General features: G+C 31.8%; 2 pseudogenes; one reads left to right on the plus strand and one right to left on the minus strand.

Annotated features, from left to right (window-relative positions):
- Positions 1–11,996: 11,996 nt before the first annotated feature.
- LOC120160698 lies at positions 11,997–14,416 on the plus strand (annotated as a pseudogene).
- A 1,747-nt stretch (positions 14,417–16,163) lies between these two features.
- Positions 16,164–17,732, minus strand: LOC120160150 (annotated as a pseudogene).
- Positions 17,733–18,890: the final 1,158 nt, after the last annotated feature.

Raw genomic sequence — 18,890 nt, forward strand, 5'->3', positions numbered from 1 at the left:
CACTATAGAGAGTATGATACATTATAAGTATTGAAAGCAAATATTATACTTTGTAAATATAAAAACTTAAAAAAATGAAAGCTCATAATTAGTGTTATTAATGTAAAAGTAATTAAATTTCAATTTAACAAGAAATAAATTAACCCATTGATTAATTTTTATAATTAATTGTTTCATTTATTGTTTTACATATTTATTTATGGTAGGAGGGAGAGTGGGAAATGGAGAGGAATTCGAGAAAATAAAATGGGAAGGCATGCAAATAAATAACCACTTTAATTGCTTCCAGATACAAGTAGACAGCAATTAGAAGTAGATTTGTACACGTGTGAGTCGGTTTAGTTCTAGTAGGAGGATGTTGAATACGATTTTTAAAATTTAGATTAATTCTGATCTATTTGTTTATTTTAATAATAAATATTATGTAGACACTAATTTTATTTAACAATTAAAAGCTTCAAACTTAAACTCAAGTCAGTTTCTAAATACAAGATTTAGATTCAATTTAATCCTACTCCAACAACCTAGTTAAATCTCTCATATCCCCTACGTCTCTCACCCGTTGTCTCAAATTTGTTAAAAATTTGGTCATAAACACCCCCACGATTGGATTCATATCATATATAAACCCCTGCAAGGTCCTCAAAGCAACCCTAAACACATCAAAGGACATATGACGAATGAAATATTACACACCGAAAAACCCTTCACGATTACAAGTACGAACAATCTCATACACATAAAATCCGACGAGAGATCTCAAAAGTATTTTGACGAATGGAACATCACTTTAGATATATGGAAGGTTAATAAGAGCAGATTGACACGGAGATCAATGTACTTTAAAATCAACCGATCAAATTTCTCGATTGGAGGAGGTTGTCTTCACGACCACTTTTGTAGATATATATATTTTATAGGGTTTTATGAAAAAATAGAGGCCAAAGTCAGGCTTGGGGCTTTGAGATAAGATAGTCGGTGTATTTGACAATCATCAACCACTATTGGTCGTGTACGATGACAATGCCCGACGACTAGCACGGAGTAGACAATAGTACACGATGGCTAGCAAGGAACAGACGACAACAATTAAACAATCTCTAGAGAGAATAGAAAAAGAAAAAAGAAAAGAGAGTTTTTCTCTTTTATTTTTGAAAAAAAATATAAAAAGTGAAGATTTTTTTATGTAGTAGGTTATTACCGTTGGGTGTTTGGGTTGGACGATCCAAAAGGGTTTTGTGCCCTCACCCGTGGGGTGATCGGGCCCATGTTGTGGTTATGGTGATTACACATCAAAAGTTAAGGGGGATGTTGCTAAGGTTGTAATGACCCTAATTTTTTAGTCAACAATTGAACGTTGACCCGAACCATAGATGGATTAATAAGTTAGAGTAATTAGTTTCGTTTGTCCAAATTTAGACCTAATCAGGTTTGAGTTCGGTCAAATGTCCATGGAAATGGAAGTTTTTCAGTTGAAGAAATATCTTTAAGGACTAAATGTGGAATTTAACCATTGACGAAAAGTAGACCGAACCTCGTTTAATTCGTCAGATTTTGGTGTGAGAAAAGAAAAGACACGATCTATATTTGGTGAGCTCATCCATTCCCATAACTTTCTCATTTCTCTTTCCTCTATTTCCTTCACATCAAAACCTAAATATTGAGTGTTAATAGAGTTACCTTGTATGCAATTTATCATTTTTCTAAGACTAATAAAGTGAAAGAGGTTCAAGAACCCTCTTGTGCCAAAAGAAAGAAGAAGGTTGATGAAAGCTAATCAATTGAGATTTCTTTTGTTGCTAAGCTTAATGTAGTATACTTTAAATTCTTAATTTTTCTTGGATTTCATAAATGTAATGTCTTGCTTTTTGGTATAATGTATGCTGGGTGTTTTCAGTGCTAAACATATTAAATGATCAAATTGATGATTGTATTGTTAAATATTTTTAAAATAATACTATGACCATACACTGCTTTCATACGCCTTAGAATCAAGTAGGGCTTAAAAATAAGTGTTTTAAAGGGGATTTGGAGGTGATTTTTAAGATTAAAATGGTCAATTATGGGTTTTATTTTGGTATCGTATGAAATTATAGTAGAAATTTGGAGAAAATGTGAAATGATTATCGATACTTATTCTTAAGGTATCAATTGTGTCATTGGTATCGATACTAAACTTTTAGTATCGATACTAAGATCAAAGGTGGAATTCTCGTGTGTCAATTTGATATCAATATAGTCTAAGAATATTGATATCTTAAGGCTGAGTGTTGATATTTCATGCTTGATATCTATACCTAATGTTATTTAAGCATGGTTTGATTTTTAAATTGGTCAATGAAAGTTGAAAATGATTCATAATGATTAGGTATGCATGAGAAGAGGTCTTAGTGCAAAAAAAAAAAAAAATAAAATGTCCTTAAGTTATGTAAATGACCAAAATACTCCTAAGGCCTAACAAACGAGTTTTAAAGGTTTAAAAGATGGATAATTGAGTAAATTACTCTTACGACTTATGGATAGGTATAAGAATTCTAAATGTGTTAAATGATGAAATTAATTGCATGTAAAATGATCAAAATAGCATCGTATGCTAAAATATTTGAAATGTTCTTGTATATGTTAAAATGATTGAATTACCATTAAATAAGAAAATGACTAAAATATCGTTGTTAATGAAATGATTAAAAGAAGCCTTATACTTGAAAATTAGAAAAATACCCTTCTATATGGAAAAGTATTGAAATACCTCCAATGTACTAGTTGGATTTTAAGGGTTTAATCTAACTATAAACACATTTAAGGACTTGTCTAGGTCGTTATATGTGATAATAGCTTATTCTTAGATCTGTTAATTGTGTGTATATTTAAAACGACGAGGTAGTGGGTAATTATCCTTGAGCATGATACACCTTAAGTTAAGTAAGCTTTAAATTAAGCATAATTACTCTTAAGGGATAATACACCTTAAGTTAAGTAAATTTAAAATCAACTATGAGGAATGGAATAATTCTAGTAATATTTATTTTTTATTGTTTGGTTGTACTTTGTGCTTCAACGATGATGTTGAAAATACTATGAATATCTCGCAATTTGAATAATCTTTTATGATCACTTGTTGAGTCTTATTAAGGGTCATAAGCTACTAAATGCTTATTATACCTATAAGTATAAAACTCTAAGAAAGATCGAGTTATGGAATAAGATGTATAATGATTTACGAGGAAATGATTGTATCTATTTGATGAATAAATGTTATGGTTGTGCAGTCATGCTATGTTGATTGTCCTTAAAGGTAATCATCGTGATGTGTATCTTATGAGCACCTATTTGTTTGTACAACCGTATATTATGGTAACTATATGTATATCTTGATTATACAACCTGACGTTTAGTGACATCAATGCTATTGTATGTTATTATACCAAATATTTTTGGTGACATCAAATACTCTAACAATTGATGATACTTGATTTGTTTAGTTATGCCAAGTACCCTTGCATGTTATAAGCCCTAATACTTCGTGACACCAGGAACTACTGACATCTTTATTACTTGATATACTTAGTGACACTGAGTATTGATGCAAGTTGCACCAAATACCTTTACTATATATAATACCTAATCTTTAATGATTCTAGGTATCTTACTACCATTGTTATTTTTTATTTGATGTTAGGTGAAATCATATAATTTATTGTTATTAATATGATTGTATGAACGAGTCCTAGAGCCATGGGTTAACTTTGTAGTTGATGATGCTCACGTGAAGTATGCTAATGAATGTTGATAAGTATGATATCTATGTAGTGATGATAAATGTTTAGAAACATACATTTATTCTTATATTTGCATTGCATGTTTATATATGATTTGCACGAAGTATAATAGAGTAGAAGTGTGCCACTGAGCTTGTAAAGATCAATGTTCAAATGTTTACGTGAGCAAATTAATAGATTAGATTTTGGTTCAAATGAGCATCATCGCAGAAGTATTTCCAGTACTTATATTCATAGTACAATATTTGATTTACTTTAGTAGACATGTATGTTCAGAAGACCCCTATTTGCATCTCAGCTATAAACTCTATTTTCATTATGATTTATATTGATATATACTATGTCATATTCAAGCTATAGATTTGCACAACTATTTTATAATTTATACATCTATTTATTTGTTACGAATATTAAGTATGTGCATATTAAATGGAAATTTTTATTAGTTTTAAATTTGACTATCACTTCAAAGGTTTAATATGATATTTAGGCACATCATATCTAATGGACCAAGTTTAGGGTATTACGGAGGTCGTCGTTTGTTGCAGGTGGATTTATTGTACTGGTGGTCAGACATGAAAGGCTTGTTGGAGATACAAAGATAAGGAACAGGAGCAGACATACAGGGCTCCAAGGAAATTGATGGGGTGTGAAGTCTTGCTGGAGCTGCAGGAGCAGACTGCATGTGATAAACTATAGAAGTCAGTGGATTGCGGGCCTGGTAGAGTTAACCCTAAATTGTTTGGGCTTGTAATGTGATGGTGTTAGCCCAATTTTTAAAACCCAACAACCAATCTAAAAACAAAGGCCCAAAGGCTAGATTTAAAAGTAGTTGCCCAAATCTTGAAACAAAATCCACCCCTTAACATTACAACATAAGTTCAAATCAATATCCAAAATTAACATAATTCGAAAGAACCAACGGTCCAAATTTAAATTAAATAACTGGGATGAAATTTGAAGTCTACATGTTGTACATATTAAATGGATGTCTTCAAGTTCTTAAATGAAGTAGGTTTTGGAAAAAAGTATCTAATGAGCATATTTGACTTTATTAAACATTTAGCACACGCGCCAAAGCCAATGCGGCCACGAAGTTATCGATTTTGGTTGAAGGCAGATTGAACTTTGGGTAGACTATACTAATAACTATTTAACTATTGTCCATTTTTACTTTAATTATCAATTTTTTATTTTTTCAATCAGACCACTTAATTTTTTAATTATTATTAATCAAGCCACTAATCGTTAATAACCGATGGATATGTTCATGTGATAGTTAAAAAATTGTCATAATTATACATTTGGTCCTCATACTTATATATTCTATCAACTAATCATAATTTTTAAATTAAATTATGCATATTCTTTTATTCTAGAGTTAATTTTTTGAATTAATTTAAAATTAGGACCAAATTTATAGTAAAAAAGACCAAATATATAATTATGTCAACTGTTAGCAATCAGTGGTTTGATTGACAACAATTAAATAATTAGTGGTTTAATTGAAAAAATTGATAGACCAATTATTAAAATGAAAAGAAACAATAGTTAAGTGATATTGGTATAATTCACCCTAGAACTTTTAATAATACGCGTCGTGGTGATTGTGAAGGAAGATGGAGTTTTTTCTTTTTCATGTTTTTGGATTAATTTTCTTTATTCTATTATAAGATGTACTAAATTAAAACATATTTTACTAATCATTTTTAGATTTAAAGTATTATTTATTTTTTAATTATATTTATTTTATCAAGTTGGCATCTACAGCTTTTTTAGCATATTATATCCTTAACTTTAATTTTATTATTCATTTCACCTAAATCGTTAACTTTGTTTAAAAGAATTTTTTTGGGAAAAAATATTTGACAAATAAAATCATATCATTTGAGACTTCTGATAAACGAATATGTTTAATTTTAATAATTCTTAATCTACTTTTAAATATTTAAATTATATCTTAAATTGGCTTTTGATAGTAGCAGTTGTTAAATTTGATCGTTATTTGCACATGTCATGTATATAAAATTAAAAAATATATATTTAACATTATAATTTTAAAAAATAAAAAAAATACCCAAATTTTTTTTTCAACATCGATCGACCACCTTATGTTCGTGGCCGTCACCGTTAACATCATCAGAATCGTCTCGTCGAACAAGACCAAAACCCATCCCCACTCACCGTGAAACTACGCCGATCATTGTGAAAAGAGTCGCGAAGAGTCGTTGAATTTCTAAGTTTTCCTTTGTTGTTTTTGGGCGATTCAGACGACTACATCTGGTCGTATATTACACGATCGCCACCATTAAGTTCCTCACTTGCTCCGAACAAAACTCAGTCGATGGTGACCCTTTGTCATCGTCGGAGGTGGGGGATGAGAGGGTGAGGGATGACGTAGGGTTTTTTTTCTTTTGATTTTTTAAAAATAATATTTTTATTATTAAAAAAATAAAAAATAATATAATGGTAGATACCGAAAAGTGTAATAAAGAAAAAGTTAGACACCTATTTTTAAAGAAAAATTCTTTAAGCACCAAAAATTAATTTGAGGTATAATTTAGACACTTAAAAGTATATTAAGCCTTTTAATAACAAAGAATAAATGATTTGTCAAGTCTTAATTTATTTATTTTTTATAGAACCCACTAATTTTATTAAAAATAGAAAATATTTAAATTACAATATGGCTTACAATCACAACCGTAAACTAAACATATAAGAAATATATTTTCTTAAATACAAGAAATTAACCACTTAATATCATATAAGTACCATACAAGGAAAATGATAAAAAACTTAACCAAATAAACTCGAACAAAATGTAGATACAAACATATATGACCGTACCGGAAAACAAACCACAAAAGGAGATGAAACTATTAAAAGACCACCGAATAATCATAAATCAGAATCGAACAATGTGAAAATATTATCTACGAATGCAAATCGTATATCACAATCCAATTATAAGGTCCAAAATAAGGAAGATTAACATGACAACAAATAAATGTCCAAATTCAATAAATTAAAATGATTATCTATAATCGATGATTATAATAATTTATTTGAATTAATCAACAGTAATAGATTATATATACTTTTAGTTATATTAAAAAAATACTTTATATAGGTATCCTGGGAAAACATTTAAATTTGGCTTTATATCATTACTGTCAGTTTTAGGTTAGGCAAAGGAAGGTGTAGCATTTAAAATCCACCATAAAGGTTTTTTAATGGCATTTAATGTCGTGAAAGCAATTTCAGATGACGAAATCCACAAAATAAAAATGAATATGTTATTTATTTTAAATATATATTCGAATTTATTTTTAATTTTATAAGGTAAAATATACAAATGATCCCTTGACAATAGGATATTGTTTTATTGAGTCTCCCGACTATTAAAAGTTACAAAATAGTCCTTTGACTATAAGGAGTTTCTTTTTTGAGTCCCTCGGCTATTAAAAGTTACAAAATGATCACCCAACTATTCATTATGTTCCAAACTTATCTTTTTATGTTAAAAAAGTTAATGGTTTTCTGAGCTAAACGTTAACATGCTGATCGAGATATGATAGTCGTTTGAGATTATGAGATTAGATTTTATCATATCTTAGTCAACATATTAACGTCCAACTCAAACTGCTATTAACTGAAAAAGACGAGTTTGAAACATAATGAATAGTTCGGCGATCATTATGTAACTTTTAATAGTCGAGGGATTTAACAAAACAATATCATATAGTTAGGGGACCATTTGTGTACTTTACCCATTTTATATTATAAAAATATTTAAACTCATGTAAATAATTAAAAGAATTATTAGTAGTTACATTATTAGGATGTAAACGAACTAAACGAATACAAACAAGGATATGTTCATATTTGTTTGTTTAACTTTAACTAAACAAACAAACAACTAAACGAACACCGTTTCTTATTCATGTTTGTTTGTTAAAGAATATAACTTGTTTATGTTGTTTGTAAGATGATAGACAAATACAAACAAACATAAATGAACATAAATTTAAATAATTTATGCATATACATTAAATGTTTGTTGCCAACTCCCCTAGTGTCTGAGTATTTATTATTTCGTTGAAACTTATGTGATATTTGTAACATAATTAACTAATATATTTACATCCTTTTGTACCTTTTGATTAGATTCCTATCTTTATTTTTTACAAATAATATTAGAAAGAGAAAATGCCATCGGTGACCGAAAATGCCTTATAATATACGATTTTAACTAACTTTTTTTAGATTTGCGAAAATGACCAACAAATTCGCAATGCGAACTCCTATTTCGCAACCCAGTTTCCAAATTCGGAACGCGAATATGTAAATCGCAACGCGAATTTGGAAATCATAACGCGAATTTGGAAATCCCAACGCGAATTTGGAAATCACAACACAGAAGTCAAATTCGCAAAGTGCGTTTATTTTCGCAACGCGAATTTTATTTTCGAATTCGAAACACAATATTAATTGAGAAACACAAATGTAAACAGTATTATCACAAATCATAACCTAAAACCCTAAATCACAACTCAATCTCATCTCCATCTCTCACTCTCTACGGCGACATTCGTCCCCATCTCCGACGAAATCCATCCCCATCTCCTGTGAAATCCGTCTATCTCCATCTCTCAGAGCAACCCTCACAACCATTTACGATCATAAATGGAAAATCAACCACCGAGGGTTACTTTAATCTCTTATTTTTATTTTGAAATTGTTGTATTATTATTAGATTTTTTCTGATATTGATGATAAATTTACTGGTAATTTCAATATATAATCTATAACCATTTCACTTAGATTGCTTAGTAAATTCATTCGGTTGCTGCCAATAGTGCCCTGTGAAGTTAGTATTTGTCTTTGTTTTGTCTTTTTGTTGAAGAAATGCAATTCATTCAAGTTTCAATTTGCAGAAGAATAGTTTTTGAAACTTAAATTCGCAACACGAACATGAAAATCGCAACGCGAACATGAAAATCGCAACGCGAACATGAAAATCGCAACGTGAACATGAAAATCGCAACGCGAACATGAAAATCGCAATGCGTTGCGATTTTCATTTTTGCGTTGCGAATTTAAGTTTCAGAAACTACTCTTATTCTGCAAATTGAAACTTGAATGAATTGCATTACTTCAACCAAAAAACAAAGACAAATACTAACTTCACAGTGTTGCGAATTTAAGTTTCAAGAATAAACTACTACTCTTTATGTTGTCATTGAACCTGCACTAAACTTAAATATTGTCCTTTTAAATGTTTATATAAGTGCTTACTTCTGGAATCTTATCTGATGTTTTGTGAACTATGATGGAATAAAGACTTGGGTGAATACCGTGCTAGTTTGAAACATATTTGGCTTTGTTTTCACTGTTTAATATCATGTCTGTTTATAGTGTATAATTTGTAGTTTTTGGTATATCTAACTTTGTATTTTATTGTTTTTGTAGAAATTTTTTTCGGCTGCATTGACCTTAAGGAATAAATTAAGCATAGCCACTAAAATTGCATCGACGCTTACACCTCTACAAAGAAAATTGTTTGAGGATACTTGCTTCGGGCCATCGCTGAAAGTACAACATCCGGGTGGAGATGCTATGTTGACACATTTGTTTCTTCAGACCATGACTAACGATCTACCCGAGAGGATACAACGTGGTGATGAAGAGATATGGTTTCATTTTCCTCTGGCGTATACTTGTTTTGGGCGGGAGGAGTTTTGCTTAATCACTGGTCTACGCTTCGGACATGATGATGTAACCCGGTACACTAGTCATATCTCCCGCCCATCATGGTAATCTCGGGTTTTTCCTGAGCTGACAAAGTCAAAGCCGAGTTTACACGTCGACAACTTGAAGAGATTATTTGTTAAAGATGGTTTTACTCGGATGGATGACCTTGATGTTGTCCGAGTAAGTCATTTATTACTTTTGCATGCCGGCTTTTAGGCAAAGAGGGCAGACAACCTATCTCTGAGGACCTAATATTATAGGTAGATGACCTAAATGAATGGAACTTGTTTCCGTGGGGTTCATATCTATGGAAAGCTACTTGGAAGAAGTTGACGTCTACCTTTGAGGACCAAAAAAGTTTGCAGGGCGATGGTTCTAAATACACTTTGACAGGCTTTACTTGGGCCTTTAAGGTAAGAATTTCTATATAATGTTTCCAAAATTATAATTAATTATTTAACAATTACTAATGTTTGTGTATTATATTGTTTGTAGATTTGGATATTTGAGGCTTTCCCCAGCATGCGGACATATGCGATAAAAAAATCAAATGATATTCCTAGGGCTATTACGTGGAAGAGGATCTGCATGTTGGATTGGGAAGAGTTACTCCCATATACGACGATGAATGATGTAAGTTAATACACAAATAATACCATATATAAACAAGTTATTACTAGTACACGTTTAACTTTGTTTGAGCTTTTATATTGTTAGGAGGCCAACTATGCATTACAGAGGCTGAGAAAATACTGTTAGATCGAATCTAAGGTCTTGTCTCGATGTATTTAAATAATTGAACATCCTTATTCTCATTAATTGTTAGAAAAATAATTGATTAATCATATTTTTTTGATACATGTATTTAATTTTCGTTTTATTTTGTGTGTGTTATATTATGATTTCGAAAACAACACTCGAATTAATATTGAATTTTAGGATGAAATAATAATATTTATTTATTTCAATTTGAGTAATAAATGACTGCTTTAAGACATGAAAGATCATTTCTTCTCGATTGAAAATAATTCAATATTACCATTTCCCTCTTAAAATTCAAAGAATTTGTTTTAAAATAAAATATTAGATTTAGTTTGTTTTATTTTATTGTTATTAATGCACTTAAATTTTGAATTAATAATGAACTCTAGGATGAAATTGTAATATTTTTTATTTCTATTGGAGTAAAAATCAACTATTTTAAGGTATGAGAGGTCGATTCTTCTCGATAAGAAATGATTAAAAATTATTTTGTTTCGTCCTAAAATTCTAATAATTTTATTTGAAGGGATCTTAAACTAAATTAAATTCGAACTTGTAGATTTTATTGCAAAGAAAACTAATTAATCGATTAGGTACCGATTTAGGACGTTGTGAGGGTGTTAATCATTTCCCACGCGTAACCGACTCCCGAACTCAAATTTTTGGTAACGCATACTGTAAGTTTGTTGTTTTAATTAAAATTAATATTTTATTAAAATGACAAATATATTTTTGGGTGTCCAATCACATACTAAACAAAGATTAGAAGCGACTCCTCAAATCATGTTTTATTGTTAAAAGGTAATCAAATTATTCTAGACTAGATCATTTAAAAATGAAAATTTTAAATCATTTAAAAACTTAATTTTTTTAAAAATGATAGTTATTTTTAGAAGAATGAAATTCGAGCATCAGAGACTGTCAAAGTATTTAAGCATTCATTATTAAATATTGAGAGCCTTTAAAATAAATACTACCACTTGTAAATACCTAGATTAATGGAAAAACATTTTTTTAAAGATATTAAACGTGGAAAATAACTTGCATATTTTGTGAAACGACAATATAATTTTATCAAAAAGCTAATTATATCATTGATGAAACATTAAACTAGACTTTTTTTTTTGTTGTTGACTAAAACATTTAACTAGACTTGATTTGGGTAACTACATTGAACGAACATTTTTAAAGACATTAAACGTGGAAACTTACACGCGAATTTCCCACCAGACATTAAATAAATGACTACTACACAGTACAAGGATGAAGTGCATAATTCAATCTAAATTATTTTATTCATCTTCATTTTTCTAATAAATATTTCGACACGAAATTGTTTGTACAATATATCATGTTATACCAATATTATATGTCAATGTTCCATTCCAGTATTATCTTTTTATCCAAATAAATAAAAGATAAACTATCGATTTAGTCACTCACTCAGTTTTTGTTTTGGTCAATTAATTATTATTATTTTTAAAATCATACTTAACGTATTTGATCACCCATTATTAAACAATTAATTGTGATGTTGGTATGATATTTTTTAGTTTTCAATACTAACGTGACATCATTCTAATTATAATGACATATCAATATCGTATTTAATTTTTTAACTATCAAAGTCGGTCTTATTCCTTACATCCCTATAAATACCTCTATGATATGGAGTTACGATACAAACAAGATTAGATTTAGCATGGAACCCGCCGCAGCTCAAGATACGGGACGGCGATCAGCAGGTTACCTTCCGACCGTTTGGGATTGTGAACTCCTCAAGTCCTTTACCACATCCTATTTTGTTAGGTTCTTTTTCATTTTATCATCACTCATTCAACTACATTAATAGTAATAATAAAACAGTTCATTACTTTGTGTTTTAAGTCTTACATTTATTTGTTCTCGGTACCTGTTTTTAGGTTGAGATTCATGGGGCTCGTCTCGAGGAACTTAAGCAAGGTGCAAGGGAGATACTTGCTAGCCGGAAAGATGCACGGCGCCAATTGGATCTGATCAACAAAATGCAACGATTAGGAGTGGCTTACCTTTTTGAAAATGAAATCCATCATACTCTCACTAAGCTTATCCACCACAACATCCCCAGTGATCTTTACACTGTAGCTATGCACTTCAGGATTTCACGTCAGAATGGCTTATTCATTAGCACAGGTTAATTACCATACATGCTCTGTTTTTTGAATAAGTTATTTGACCAACTTAATTTGATGAACGAAATGCGACATTTAACGTGTAGATGTGTTTAACAAGTTCATGGATAGAGATGGAAAATTCATGGACAGCTTAGGAGAAGATGTAATGGGGCTTTTAAGTTTATACGAAGCATCGTTCCTTGGGATGCCAGAAGAACATGTTTTAGACGAGGCCCAGAATTTTAGCGCCAAACATCTGTTAGTACTAAAGGAAAAGATGGACACAGGCTTAAGTGAGCAAATACGACAGTGCATGAAATATCCACAGCACTGGAGAATGGAATGGACCGAAGCTCGAGACTTCATTGGTATCTACCAGACCCAGAGAGATGATGATGATAAGATAAATTCGGTTTTGATAGAGTTGGCTAAGTTAAACTACAACATCCTGCAATCCATTTATCTCAAGGAGCTACAGGACCTAGTGGAGTAAGATCAAATTCTAGTCAAATACATAGGTTTTGACCAACAATTTATAAAATTATCCCTAAATAAAATTTGTATGTGCAGGTGGTGGAAGGACTTGAATATCAAGGAAAGGCTTCCATTTGCTCGAGATAGGTTACCTGAAATTTACTTTTGGGCAATGGGTTGTGTCCCTCCGGGTCCCCAATTTTCCAAATGTAGAAGAAATTTAACAAAATTTGGATCAGCAAATCCCATAGATGACATATTTGACACATATGGATCACTTGATGAGCTTGAGAAATACATGGATGCAGTGAATAGGTAATATATATAGGGTTAAAATCCACTTACACAATGTAAAACTCTTTAGTTTTATAGAAATTTAGGACCATTAGATGAGTGAAAATAGATGACTGAGATTAACTCCTTGTTTTTTTTCCCAGCGAGTATCTTCCCATATCCTACTATTAATCTTAGTCATCTATTTTCACTCATTCAAATGTCCTAAATATGTGTAAAACTAAAGAGTTTTACATTGTGTAACATGATCTTATCCCCCCACACACATATATATATATATATAATCTAATATCAACTTGTTATGTCAAAATTTATCTAGAATTGCAGATGGGATCTTAAGGCAGTGGACGAACTTCCAGAATACATGAAATTTATCTATGAAGCCATGTTAGTGAAATGGTCCAAGATGCTTTGACAGATAATGGTATCGATATTCTACCCTACCTTAAGGAACAGGTACGGTCCAGTTGAACAGAAAATCCAAAATCATATTCATATATTCATACATTAAACTTTTCTTTTTGTAGTGGAAGCATTATATTGGAACATATTATAAGGAAGCACAATGGTTGCACAGTGGATACACACCAAGTGCAGAAGAATATCTAGAGAACGCATGGGTATCCATCGGCATTGTTATTTCTATGATATATGGCACCTTTGGAGTGAAAAGACACAGTATAGATCAATACTTGTCGGAATTTGTGAAGGATTGGCCTCACTGTGATTTAGTTTGTATGCTTGCTTACTTTGTCCGATTCACTGACGATTTAAAAACTGCCATGGTTTGTTCCAATATTGTCTGAAATCGGTTTTTTTCTATTTTAATACTATATATTAAGTCACATTTTACGTGCAGAAAGAAATGAAAAGGGGAGAATCAATGAATTTCATACATTTTTACATGATTGAAAAAGGAGTGACAGAAGAAGAAGCAAGTGATCATGTACAAGGTTTATTGATAAATTTGTGGAAAAAACTCAACAAAGCAATAATTGAAGATTCAATTAGGGCACCTGCCGTTGTCAAACTTGCCGCACTAATGATACGATGCGTTCATAGGATATACAAATATGGGGATTTCTTTGGCATTCAGACCGATCAAAATCAAGAGTGTGTGAAGTCAATCCTTGAGCCCATTCCGATGGACCAGTTCTGATATTTCACCCTAAAATTTGCTTTTCTATGTTCTCATCAAGTCTTTCCTTCGAATAAGAAGTTTGCGAGAGGTTTAGGAGTTGTTTATATAATGTTATCCAAGTATAATCATTCTATCAATAGATTACATGACTATTGGTAAGAGTTGTTTATTGTTTTATAAATAACAGTCTTACTACTCTTTAATGTTGTAGAAATGTAATAAAGTTTGTAATATGCTTCTATAGTAATATCATCCATTGCACTTAATTCTAATAAATTGGTTTTGTAATTCAATTTTTTCTTATTTTTAATGTGTGTGTTTTTTCTTATCTTTTTATGATTTGTTAGCGAAGAATTATTAGTTATGAATTGTAGGAACAACTATAAATTTAGTAGGAAAGTTTATATAAACTTTCTTTTTGAAATATTTTTCATCTAAAGGGGGAGAAAGAAAAATTGTGCTCCTAATGAGTATTGAACTCACAATTTAAAGGAGAGAAAAGATGTCACCCGAGAGCTTTTAATTATCTACTGTAAAGATTATTAACTATAAATATTAAAATTATAAAAAAGAATTTAACATTAAACCACGATTTTTCCTAACCAATTTGGTAATCAAATATAAGGGTTGTCATCATCAAACTCTCATGAACATTTTTCTCAATAATAACTTTCTCCAAATTTTTGCTCAAAAGGCCTAAAATCTCAAATTTTCTTTATTTCTTTCTCCAAATCACAATTTGTTATCTGTTCCAAATTAACTCTTGATTTAAATTGTGTTGCTCAATTTTATCCTTATTTTTGCATCTTTCAGGATCTCTCCAATGACAAGATGTTAAAAATTGGTAGGAAACAAAGAGGTTTATCTGGTTTATTTTATTCTGATTATGCTTCTAAAGTTTCAAGTATGACATCCAATATTATATCTCATTATATGTCTTCTTCTGTTAGTAAAACATCTATTTGGCTTGCTCGGTTAGGTCATGTTTCTTTTTTGAAATTGCATAATATGCCTTTGCTTGCTGATTGTAATTTGGATGCTTCTACTATTCATTCTTGTTCTGTCTGTCCTCTATCCAAGCAGGCACGATTACCTTTTTCAATTAGTCATTCTAAGTCTGAAATTCCTTCTCAGCTGATTCATGTGGACTTGTGGAGCTCTTATAGAGTTTCTACTATTAATTAGTTTAAAAAATTATATAAATTAATTTGCGTGTCGCTTATTCCAATGAAAGCACAAGCAATTGAGGAAGCATGAACCTTCTAACGTTGAATGCTACATGAAACAACACAGCCTTTAAGAGAAACTTACGCTTGAAGATTTTGAGAAACTATTGGAGGATTCATGGAAGGATGTAAAAGAAGAATGCAAGAGAGCAGCAACCGGCCGTAGAGATCTGCTCGTACGACATTTGAACTTTGCTCTACTATCATATTTGTTCTACAAGCATGGACGATCCTGCCCCGCCTTACGGAAGCGGGTTTAAAATAGCTGCTTTTCAGCTAGAGTTCGCATCAGAAAAGTGCATGTAGGGCAGGGGATCCAAAAGCAAGGATGAGAACAAGCATCATAAATGGAAGTTTTTCAGGTGGAAGAATCGGTGCACCGAAGAAAAAACAAAAAAAACAAATTAAAATAACTATTAAATTTATTTATTTTTTTCATTATCACATTTCATATTTCCAGAGTTTGAGAATTATTTTATACCGAAAAGGAAACCCCACAAAAGAAAATCTTATTCCGAGATTTAGGCTGCGTCGATATTGGATAAAAGCAAACCCATAATTCGAAGTCAAACATAATTTAATGTGCACCGGAATGATATGGAATGGGAACTACGCAAAGCTCATGCTTCTTTGCTACTGTGGCCCCGAAGACTTCGTCCATTTTCAGCTCTTCCAATTTTCTTCCATCACCAAGTTTCCAATCAAAATAATACAACAATTGTGCAATTGGAAGCTCAACATTGGCCATGCCGAATGCTATGCCTAGACAAATCCTCCTCCCAGCACCAAATGGAATGTACTCAAAATTAACCCCTTTGAATTCAATCCAACTGTTAAGAAATCTCTCTGGATTGAATTTTTCGGCTTCTGTCCAATACTTGGGATCTCTCCCAATTGCCCATCCATTGATTATGACTCTAGACTTGGCTGGTATCTCGTATCCATTGATTTTACAGTTTTCCTTGCTTTCTCTTGGTAGCAGCAATGGCAGTGCAGGATGTAATCTCAATGTTTCCTTCATGACTAATTTCAGATACTTTAATTCGGAGAGGCCTTCTTCATTTACCTCTCCTCTTTTATTGAAGACGTGCCTCACCTCTGCTCGTGCCTCTTCCAAAACTTTTGGATATTTTAACATTTCAGACATTGCCCATTCTATGGTCATGGATGTTGTCTCCCCTCCAGAAGAAAACATGTCCGGTTACAAGATAGTTCAAGTCTATGTTTTAACAGTGTACACAAATGTTCAAAGATGGTACCTGGACCACTGCCTTGATATTAGAGTCTGTCAATGGTATTTCGAGATTTCCATGCTCCAGAAGATTTAACAAAACGTGAACCAGATCATTCTGTTCATCTTTGTCACCACTCTTTGTGTTCGAACGATCGGCTCTGTGTTGTTGGATGATGTTTTCGAGAATCTTGTCCGATTTTCTGTGCAGCTTTTCGAGTTGAAAGCTTCTTCCGCTCTGGATTTGAAGTAATTTGAAGGAAGGGAAGGCATCAGCAAAACTAAAACCTCCAACAATCTCGACTGCTTCCTGGACCACTTGAGAGAAAGCTTCACGGTCTTTTCATTTTGCACCAAAGGCAGCCCTGGCGGTGATATTAGACGTCAATGCCCGCAACAATTTTCTAAGGTTAACAGGTGATCCGGCCTTGGAACGAATGGAAGAAACGAAATTTGATACCTCTTCTTCCCTGATAGCTCGGAAAGACTGAACTCGTTTAGCTCTCAACTGTTCCAAAGTGCAAATTTTCCTCAGCTGCCTCCAATAGTCTCCATAAGGAGCGAAACCGATATCGGTGAAATCGTAAAACAGGATCCTTGCAGCAGGGAGATATGGCCTGCTAGCGAAATTCAGGTCATGTGTTTCCATCACTTCTTGAGCTGCTTCCGGTGAAGAAATGATGAAATTGGAAAGCTAGCCAAGTTGTAAGTACATGACAGGGCCATGTCTGTTGGCCAAATCTCTGAGGCAGCGATGTGGAAGGGAGCCAATGAAGTGATGCATGTTGCCAATGAGAGGCAGTTTCCATGGCCCTGGGGGTAGTTTTCCTTGCTGTGTTTTGCAACTGGATTTGTTCATCCATATCCAAATGACTGTCAAGGCAAAGAGGATGATTGCCAGTAGGATTTGAGGGTCCATTTTACAACAAAAGGGGATGACTCAGATTCTTGCTTCGGGCAATGCACTATCAATCTGCTGGTTCAACTGTTCTTTATAATCAATTTTTATAGCCAAATCAATAAACTATTATTGGTGTGCAGCCAACTGGAAAACTTAATAGCGCTTCACAGTTTATAGCCTCTTTTCTGATAATTTTTTTTTTGAAAAAGGTACTTTGTATTAGAAAAAATGCAAAGTACACCGCACTAAAACTCACACAAACGCCCAAACCTACTGAACGAGTTACATAAGACCTTGACATTCAACACACTCAACCCAACATATATTAACCCACAATAACAGCCTAAAATACCCTATGGAAATAAAATCAGCGGATAATCTCAAAGAACTCAGCCCTGAACTTCACACAAACCCAAGCAGACTAGCACCAACCTCGAAAAACAATTCTCGTATATTATTGAATTATATATACTATTGACTCATAAAGAATTCAACACCGAGAACGGCGACTTCGAACCAAAAAACCAAAAGATCTGGCATTATTTAATGTCTCACGTCACAAGTCGCACCATTTAATATTAGTTTTAAGAGTGTAATTCATCAAATGATTTTAATGATTAAAGTGTTATTTTTCATTAAGGTCATGAATTTAAGAAACTGTGTTTATAGGTGTATGTGTTGGTGATATCAAATAAATATTGTAAACATATATTATTTTATAACCAATAGATACTCTATTCAAATAAGTTACCAGTTTTAAGGAAATTTCTAGAATAGGCGTCGCATACAAAAACATATTATTAATGTGACAGACAATGCATACTACTAATTAAATTATCCTTATTAAATAAATATAAAAAATATAATGATCTATCCACAATTAATATTTATTATTATTTAGTTTAAATTTTAATAGGAATATAATTATATTATATTTTTATTAAAAATTATAATTATTTTAAGGATTTTTATTTAGGATTGAAATAATTAATTTATATAAGTTTCATATTCATCCTAGTAGCAACCATCAAAATCAACCGTCGATGACCATATTCATCTCGAAAATTGTGTTCTTCAATATATATTATCGTCGAAGAGCTATAACAAGAGGAAACTGGTATTTCTTTTCACTGAACGTTGCCCAACAATCGGCCATTCAGGGGTAGAGCTTA

This window comes from Hibiscus syriacus, unplaced genomic scaffold (assembly GCF_006381635.1).
Source record: "Hibiscus syriacus cultivar Baekdansim isolate YM2019G1 unplaced genomic scaffold, ASM638163v2 tig00111392_pilon, whole genome shotgun sequence".
NCBI classification, from domain to species: Eukaryota; Viridiplantae; Streptophyta; class Magnoliopsida; order Malvales; family Malvaceae; genus Hibiscus; species Hibiscus syriacus.